Genomic DNA, 9,191 nt, shown 5'->3' on the forward strand with positions numbered 1-9,191 from the left:
TGTTCAAACTTCGTGCAGTAATCTTTATCCTCCCTGAAGAAGGTCGTTTGTAAGGGGACCCGCAATCCCCGTGGGATTCTCTGGACACGGAGGTATTCAGCTATTGTAATAATGTGCAATTCTAAGTTAACTGCTCTTCTAGACTCGCGTTCCAAGTCGCGATTCTTGAGTTCTTTAGCAGGAATCTGAAGAAAGTCGCTGGGCGCGGTAACTTTGGAAAGGATTTCCGCCGCCTCTGTTGCATTGAAGGAGAAGGTCTCGCTCGACATCATCCAAGGTGCTCGTGGAAGGAATGAGCATGTAGCAATATAAAGCACGGCACTCTTGGCTTCTTGGGGGTGCACAAGTTAGGTTTCCAACCCGTCAAATCAAAGCAATAAATACTTGGCACTCAGATGAACTTTTTGCATGATCAGAAGTGAATAATTCATTTATTTAGTGCATCCAGCTTAATTGTTAAACGTTTTCGGTCTACAAAGACCTTCATCAGAAACAGTTATTGGATTACTGAAATACATATATCAAAATACAAAGAAATGTTGTTAGAATAGGTAACATGATGCACAGTCTCAATATAGGCATATTTATAATATACTTGAGAAAATCAAATACATCAATAGAGAAATGACAAACAACGACTGAGGCGGACTAGGTGGATCCGGCCTGGTGTTCCGTGAGTCGTGAGCCTTGTTCAGGAGATCTATGGACTGTGAACGTGTATAGGAGAAGGATATAAGCAGGTGATGACCTCCAGTCCCGGCTAAGGATTAACAAAGTGGGCCAAGAAATGACCACCCCCACTTAAAAATAAAGGATACTGCAAATAAGGTGAACTCCCAATACGCGGGACCAGGGGGCTAGAGTGCGAGATGAGGTGCCTATAACACAGAAGCAAAAACCATGAGTACATAAAAGGAGCATAAAAAACCACATCAAAAATGCCATAAGACGAGAATAGTGTAGGAGAACTAGTGGTGAAGCCTGAAAGGGCATGCTATATGATAAGACTAGTCCCAGTATGTGACCATCAGGAGCCTGTATAAAGGGAAATCAGATCTACGGATGCAATAGCACAGAGTAGTGTGGACCAGCGACCCTGGCCAGGATAGGCAAGAAATAAAACCAAGCTCAAGAAAATAAAGCTCAAGAAAATAGGAAGGCCCCCCTCTACTTATTAGAAGTACCTGAATGCCACGAAGAGTAAATGTGGGCCCACAGGGGTGCCAACAAACGGCAGAGTCCGGGAGAGACACCGAGGACTACTTACAGAACCGGGTCTACCAATGGCGAGATACTCGGCATTCCACCAGGCGTCACAGCTCGCTAAGCTCTTCTGGTTCCATCGACAGCAGGCCCGGAACCTCAAATTCTTCTTCCTACCATTCTTTTTTAGGGAACAACCGCGGCCGTTCAAAGGGAAAACGAGGCGGGGGGGCCAATGCCGCCGGGGAACCCCGAAATCAGATGGCGACACGCTCACAGGTAAGGACCTCACGCTGGTAGTCAACATCTCTTCCAAGAACCTGGACACATATCAACTGGCTGTACTCCAGAAGGGTTTATCCTTTTGCCCTATGTATAAGTTCAATTCGTTTGAACTCAACATGGACCTGCAGAGGTTCTATCGCAACATCAGATTGCGTGTACACTTCTCGGAACAACCTGCCGTACTGAATTCCTCCAGGCAGGATAAGACTCTACTTGAACTCCAGGATTTGGGGTTACGGACTCCTAGCTCCTACATGCCACCACGATCCAACCCACCAGTGGAAACTTTCGTTTCCCTTGTCGAGAGGGACATCCACACATTGACTAGGGAGATGGACCGGGGGAGGTTCCAGTTCCATTCCAATCTCACACATGCCGAGAGACTCTCATTGGATCAACTTTCATCGGATAAATCCTTAATTATCAAACCAGCAGATAAGGGCGGGGCAACGGTGATTATGGATAGGTCTGACTATCTTGAGGAGGTGTTTAGACAACTGGGGGACACCACAGTATACAAAATAATACCACATAACCCTCTGAACCTACTGATCAAAAAAATCGCACCCGTCGTAGACTTCCACTTCCAAGCAGGCACCATTGACAAAAAAATGAGAGATTTTCTCATTAAAAAGGATCCTATTACCCCTATATTTTATATCCTGCCTAAAATACACAAAAGACTAGTCAAACCACCTGGCCGGCCTATTGTGTCCCTAACCGACTCGGTTCTGTCACCTTTATCCATGGTATTGGAAAAAATTCTCACACCACTAGTTAAAACTACCCGCTCTTTCTTATTGGATACTAATGATTTCATTCAGGTCATTAAGTCTTTGGGCCCCATATCCCCTTCTTCCCTCTTGATAACCTGGGATGTCAACAGCCTCTATACATCGATAGTCCACGAGAAAGGCTTAGCAGCTACCGATAGACTCCTACATGATAACAAAGTAGACATCAAAATCCGTCATCTCTGTGCCGACCTATTGGGCCTGGTACTCAAAGAAAATTATTTCTTGTTCCAGGACACCTTTTATGCCCAACAGCAAGGCACCGCGATGGGCGCGAACGTAGCGCCCCCTTACGCCATAGCGTACATGGCGATTTTTGAACAAGATTTTGTGTACAATCATCCTCTATTTATGAGTCACTGCAAGGTTTGGCGGAGATATATCGATGATATATTCTGCATCTGGGACGGTCCAATTGAATCACTCCTGCCTTTTGATCAACATATCAATGGTATCTGGCCTGAATTAAAATTCTCTTTACAACATGACACACACAGGATTAGCTTTTTGGATACTTTGATTTATAAGGAGAGGGGGGGTCACTTGGCGATCGATTTATACACTAAACCGACAGATCGCAATGGCCTCCTATTCTTCACCAGTTGCCACCCACCCTCCATTAAGAACTCTATTCCAAAATCACAGTTCCATAGGGTCGACAGGATAGTCTCTGATGAGAATTTAAAAAAAACCAGACTCATCGAGATGGAACACAAATTTGCTGATAGGGGGTACCCTCAGGGGATACTGACAGAGGCTAAATGTTACATGTCAATTAGTAAACCCAAGGACAAGCCCAAAAGAATCCCATTCGTCTCGACTTTTCACCCTTTTTCTGGCCTAGTACAGTCGACCATTCGGAGGCACTGGAATATCCTAACCAAAAGTTATCCTGACATTGCGGAGTTCAAATTGCCATTTCTGTCATGTTTCAAGCGAGCTAGGAATCTCAAGGATAGGTTAGTAAAGGCGGATGTTGGTCCAGGTACCCTGATTCCCAAACAGGTTTTTCTTCAAACTCAGAGAAGAGGCACATTCCCTTGCCTAAATTGTCTACAATGCAGTAATGTACAAAAGGGTCCCTCTGTTTTTCACCCACAGACTGGCAAGGCTATTCCCATTAAGGGTTTCTATACCTGCGAGTCGACATTTGTAGTCTATCTCATCAAATGCCCTTGCGGCTTGGCCTATGTGGGGGAAACCACACAAACGGTGAGAGATAGGGTGGCCCAACACAAATCTACGATCCGATGTAATAAGACACACCTCCCCCTTCCATTCTATTTCTCCGCCAAAAATCATAATATCGCTCAACTTCGGTTCCAGGTCCTTGAACAGGTTGACATCCCTAGAAGGGGCCAAAACCGCACCAAAATGCTCCAGAAAAGGGAAGCATATTGGATTTATACCTTACAGACCCTTGAACCAAAGGGATTAAATAGGGACTATGATGTATCAGCTTTTTTGTAAAGATACTGTGTACGTTTTTATTGTAATTACATTGTATATTGACCTGTTTTTGTCTTGCTTTTAACTGTTTCATGCTCTTTTCTTTTCAGAACCGTTAATTGCACCCCACGCACTGAGCACTGGCCTTTTCTCACATGGTATAGTATTCCCTCACAATGCCATCTCTATATAGAGTATTATCTTTTTCTCTATATAGTGTTCCGATGTGACCACCACTTTATGGACCTGTTTTCTCTCTTTGACTCTCTGGTCCACCATGCGTTTTGCCTTCTTATCAACCCCAGCACCCTGCTTATATCCGGTGTCCTGCCTGATATCCTCTGCGCTGCGACCCTGGCTTTATATGGCCTCTTTTCCTCTTGTCTCCTTTGATTGTACTTCATTCCTTTGCGCAGGCGCTATCTCTCCCCGGCTCCCCTCCCCGGCCTCTCCCCCTGCTCCACGCATGCGCGGCCCCGCCGGTCATGTGACCTGGTGACGCGGCGCGTCAGCTGACCTTCAGGCAGCGGGCACTTAAACCCGGAAGTGCCTCTGCCGGTCAGCAGTCCCGGGAGTGCGCGTCTCTAGCGGTTCGGCGCCGGTGCCATTGGAGGTCTTAGGTACAGTAGCGCTCTGTCCTTGCTACACTGTCCTATTCACTCTGTCCTCTCCTCCCCTCCCTCTCCTTATCCCTTTGCCTTCTGTCATTTTCTGCTGCCTAGTTACCTCTTTATTGCTTTCCTTGTCCACAGCGCTTGTGCCATTGCGAGCTTCTCGCCTTTCCACAGCGCCCTGCTCCCGCTTCTCCAGGCTCTTTAAGGTAACCGCCGCAGCCCTATTGGGGACCCTTCTGCCTTAAGCCACTTACTCTTTTTATTACACCTTGTACTATATTTTACTCAGGCGCCATATTCTCCCGGACTCTGCCGTTTGTTGGCACCCCTGTGGGCCCACATTTACTCTTCGTGGCATTCAGGTACTTCTAATAAGTAGAGGGGGGCCTTCCTATTTTCTTGAGCTTTATTTTCTTGAGCTTGGTTTTATTTCTTGCCTATCCTGGCCAGGGTCGCTGGTCCACACTACTCTGTGCTATTGCATCCGTAGATCTGATTTCCCTTTATACAGGCTCCTGATGGTCACATACTGGGACTAGTCTTATCATATAGCATGCCCTTTCAGGCTTCACCACTAGTTCTCCTACACTATTCTCGTCTTATGGCATTTTTGATGTGGTTTTTTATGCTCCTTTTATGTACTCATGGTTTTTGCTTCTGTGTTATAGGCACCTCATCTCGCACTCTAGCCCCCTGGTCCCGCGTATTGGGAGTTCACCTTATTTGCAGTATCCTTTATTTTTAAGTGGGGGTGGTCATTTCTTGGCCCACTTTGTTAATCCTTAGCCGGGACTGGAGGTCATCACCTGCTTATATCCTTCTCCTATACACGTTCACAGTCCATAGATCTCCTGAACAAGGCTCACGACTCACGGAACACCAGGCCAGATCCACCTAGTCCGCCTCAGTCGTTGTTTGTCATTTCTCTATTGATGTATTTGATTTTCTCAAGTATATTATAAATATGCCTATATTGAGACTGTGCATCATGTTACCTATTCTAACAACATTTCTTTGTATTTTGATATATGTATTTCAGTAATCCAATAACTGTTTCTGATGAAGGTCTTTGTAGACCGAAAACGTTTAACAATTAAGCTGGATGCACTAAATAAATGAATTATTCACTTCTGATCATGCAAAAAGTTCGTCTGAGTGCCAAGTATTTATTGCTTTCACTAAATCCCACATAGTCGGCGTCGTGCAGGACTTGTTGCACCCTATAATTATTGGTCGGGATTTCTTTTTGTTTTGGGATTTGTGGGGAAAAGGTTCTGAGCTCCCTAGCAAGAGTAGGGAACCAATGAACCCTGCAAGGGTGTCGCCACACCCAGAGTCAGACAGGTTTCCTTTTTGTGTTCTGGTTGGGGATGAGGAGGAAGTGTCCCCTGCATCTGACATTCTGGAGTTAGAGGTGACCGGTGAAAATTTTGGGACTGCCCAACATAGGGACCCCACTCTGAGGGAAGCCTTTAATAATGTCACAGTTATTGATGGGGTGGTACAGGAGCCGGGGGCGGACACAAGATTTCCCCATTTTCTAATGAGTGGGGAGTTGTTGTACCGGGTCACGAAAATAAGGGAGGAGTTGGTAGAGCAGTTGGTAGTGCCGGGTCCATATAGACGGAAGGTGTTGGACATGGCCCATTCACACATCTTGGGTGGACACCTAGGGGTGGAAAAAAACGCAGGAACGGGTTGTGCAGAGGTTCTATTGGCCTGGGTGTCACCGGGAAATAGTGAACTATTGCAGGTCCTGCCCTACATGTCAGCTAACTTCTCCCACTCCTCATTTCCGGAACCCCCTTGTGCCACTGCCCATTACTGAGGTGCCATTCGAGAGAATTGCCATGGACTTGGTCGGTCCCTTAGTTAAATCAGCCCGGGGCCATCAGTATATATTAGTCATCCTGGACTATGCCACACGCTATCCTGAGGCAATTCCCTTGAAAAATTCTTCCTCAAAGAGTTGGTCCATGTCTTTTCCCGGACAGGTCTACTGAAGGAGATCCTGACTGACCAGGGGACACCTTTCATGAGCAAGGTGATGAGGGAATTATGCAAAGCCCTGAAAATCTCCCAGTTGAGGACCTCGGTGTACCATCCCCAGTCAGATGGCCTTGTTGAGAGATTTAACAAGACACTGAAGAGCATGCTGACAAAAGCTATAGAGAAAGACGGTAGAGACTGGGATTGTCTCTTACCATATCTGATGTTTTCCATTCGTGAAGTTCCACAGGCCTCCACAGGGTTCTCACCGTTTGAGCTTCTATATGGCCGACATCCGCGAGGACTCCTGGATATAGCCAAGGAAACCCGGGAAGCCGAAGTCACGCCCCACAGAAGCGTCATTGAGCATGTGGCCCTGATGCAGCAGAGGATTGCAAAGGTGATGCCTATCGTGAAAGAACACCTCCCCCAGGCACAAGAAGCTCAGGCCAGAGTCTACAACCGGTCTGCAAGAGTGAGGCAGTTCAATCCGGGAGACCGAGTTCTTGTGTTAGTTCCGACGGTGGAAAGCAAGTTCTTGGCCAAATGGCAAGGGCCATATGAGGTTGTCGAGAAACTTGGTGAAGTAAATTATAAAATTCACCAACCAGGAAGACGGAAACCATTCCAAGTAAACCATGTCAACCTCATCAAGGCGTGGCAAGATAGAGAGCCAACAGTAACTCCATCGTTGTTAAGCAACCCAGAAGGTGAGGTTGGAGCGGTTACTATAGCGGAGACGCTATCGAAGACCCAGAAACAGCAATGCCGGGAGTTACTCCAGAAAAACAGGGACCTGTTTTCTGAGTTGCCTGGGTACACGAAGGTCATAGAGCATGAGGTCCTGACAGAGCCACATGTGCGCGTGAACGTGAAGCCCTATAGAATTCCTGAGGCCCGTCGAGAAGTAGTCTCCAAGGAAGTGGAGCGTATGTTGAAGCTTGGAGTCATTGAGGAATCCAAGAGCGGTTCGTCGAGCCCAATTGTCCTGGTCCCAAAACCTGATGGGGAGTGGAGATTTTGGAATGACTATAGGAAGTTGAATGAGGTCTCCAAGTTCGACGCATATCCCATGCCCCGCGTTGATGAGCTCATCGAATGGCTTGGGCCCGCCAGGTACATAACCACCTTGGATTTGACGAAGGGGTATTGGCAGATCCCCATGGCACAGGAAGCCAAGGAGAAGACGGCGTTTTCTACACCAGATGGATGCTTCCAGTATGTCCGGATGCCATTTGGCCTACAGGGAGCTCCGGCCACCTTCCAAAGGGCTATGGATAGAATCCTTGCACCCCACAAGGCATACGCTGCTGCGTACCTGGATGATATCGTCATCTTTAGCCCGGACTGGGAGAGTCATCTGGAAAAGGTCCAAGCGGTGTTTGATGCTATAAGAGAGGCGGGGTTTACAATAAACCCGAAGAAGTGTGCCTTGGGTAAAGAAGAAGCTAAGTACCTTGGATATATAGTGGGTCATGGAGAAAGAAAACCCCAAATCAGTAAAGTCGAGGCAATTCAAACATGGCCAAAACCAGTTTCCAAAAAGCAAGTTAAAGCCTTCCTAAGAATCGTGGGATATTACAGAAGGTTCATCCCAAACTTCGCCACGATGGCTGCGCCTCTGACTGATCTGCTAAAAGGGACAAAATCAGTAATGATTAAATGGTCCGAGGAAACAGAGTTAGCCTTCCAAGAGATGAAAGAGGCTCTGTGTAAGCAACCCGTTCTGATGGCCCCAAACTTCAAGAAAGAGTTTATTCTTCAGACAGATGCCTCAGATGTTGGGGTAGGAGCAGTCCTTTCCCAAGAACTACATGGGGAGGAGCATTCTGTTTTCTATCTGAGTAGGAAGCTGTCCTCATCTGAAAAGAACTACTCAGTCGTAGAGAAGGAGTGCTTGGCCATAAAGTGGGCGGTGGACACGTTACGGTACTATCTGCTGGGACGTAAATTTAGACTGATATCCGACCATGCCCCACTTAGGTGGATGAGGGAAACGAAGGGTAGAAATGCTAGGGTCACCCATTGGTTCTTAGCCCTGCAGGACTTCTGTTTCCATGTGGAACATAGGGCCGGAAAGCTGCACGGTAATGCTGATGCCCTGTCAAGAATCCCTTGTCTAGTGGGGGAAAGTGCCAAGCCCAATGGCTTTAGACAGAGGGGGGAGGTATGTAGCGTGGCTAAAGGGTGTCTAATCGACGGGAGATATGTGTCACATAGATGGCTTGCCGCTGTGATGTAACCATAGCTACCTATATGTGTTTCAGGACCTGTGGTGATGTCACAACCACATGTCTGGTCATGTGATGGGTTCTGGGTGTGGTTAGACATATAAAAGAAAGCCTAATGCTTAACACAGTGGATATGTATGGAGGTGCTAGCCTCCAGAGTGTGTTAAGGCTCCAGGACTGAGCCTGAAGGAATGGACACTTGTTTTTTCCTTTGCCTGAGCTAAAGGCTATTTGTTTTCTGTTTATGCTAACTGGTTTTTGGAGCAATAAACCTTTGAACTTTTGTTGGAATCTGTCTCCTAAGTATCAGCCATCGCACCTGAGTGAGTGAAACCCCTACAGTAGTAAGACCTGGCGGACGTCACGTTGATGAGTGGATAAATCTGGAGAAAAGACGAGGATGTCATCCAAGTAGACCACGACACTGGTATAGAGGCAGTCATGAAAAATATCATTGACGAACTCTTTGAATACAGCGGGAGCATTACAGAGTCCGAATGGCATAACCAGATACTCATAGTGACCATCAAGAGTGTTGAATGCGGTCTTCCACTTGTCCCCCACACGGATACGAACCAAGTTGTAGGCTTTTCGAAGGTTAAGTTTGGTAAAAATTTGTGCTCCCC

General features: G+C 46.9%; 2 long non-coding RNA genes across 2 annotated transcripts; one reads left to right on the plus strand and one right to left on the minus strand.

Annotated features, from left to right (window-relative positions):
* Positions 1-406: 406 nt before the first annotated feature.
* Positions 407-1,245, minus strand: LOC138674122 (uncharacterized). Its single transcript, XR_011320495.1, has 3 exons — positions 1,185-1,245; positions 819-878; positions 407-707 (listed from the first exon to the last, which is right to left on the minus strand). It is a non-coding gene; the product is annotated as an uncharacterized lncRNA (long non-coding RNA).
* Positions 1,246-1,391: 146 nt separating this feature from the next.
* LOC138674123 (uncharacterized) lies at positions 1,392-5,230 on the plus strand. The gene is made up of 4 exons (XR_011320496.1): positions 1,392-1,482; positions 3,842-3,889; positions 5,014-5,073; positions 5,185-5,230. It is a non-coding gene; the product is annotated as an uncharacterized lncRNA (long non-coding RNA).
* The last annotated feature ends 3,961 nt before the right edge of the window (positions 5,231-9,191 follow it).

The sequence above is a fragment of the Ranitomeya imitator genome, chromosome 4 (assembly GCF_032444005.1).
Source record: "Ranitomeya imitator isolate aRanImi1 chromosome 4, aRanImi1.pri, whole genome shotgun sequence".
NCBI lineage: Eukaryota > Metazoa > Chordata > Amphibia > Anura > Dendrobatidae > Ranitomeya > Ranitomeya imitator.